Consider the following 285-nt stretch of genomic DNA (forward strand, 5'->3'; position numbering starts at 1 on the left):
CTAAGACCAGGGAACACCTGCACAAACACAACCTAATCAAAAATCACACAGCTTAAAGTAAGCTGTGTGATTGTAGAACAGGTCTCATCAACTTGTGCACATACCCACAAAACGTATGCACCACTTAAACTGCTCACAAGTCCTATTTTGGGGATTCATGTGGGACTCAACTGCCATGTGAGCATTGTGTTGTCCCTGCCACACACTAATCCTCCTTATCCCTTTGGGTTGTCACGGCCAAAACTGAATTTGGCCCCCAAAATATATGTAGACACCTAAAAATGC

The 285-nt window shown here is 43.9% G+C and overlaps 1 protein-coding gene across 1 annotated transcript in view; it reads right to left on the reverse strand.

Annotated features, from left to right (window-relative positions):
* The window catches only part of NINJ1 (ninjurin 1), a 40,963-nt gene that overhangs the window by 16,277 nt on the left and 24,401 nt on the right, over positions 1-285 (reverse strand). The gene's annotated exons all lie outside the window — the stretch shown is intronic.

Source organism: Gavialis gangeticus, unplaced genomic scaffold (genome assembly GCF_001723915.1).
Source record: "Gavialis gangeticus isolate Ggan-Ray unplaced genomic scaffold, GavGan_comp1, whole genome shotgun sequence".
Lineage (NCBI taxonomy): Eukaryota > Metazoa > Chordata > Crocodylia > Gavialidae > Gavialis > Gavialis gangeticus.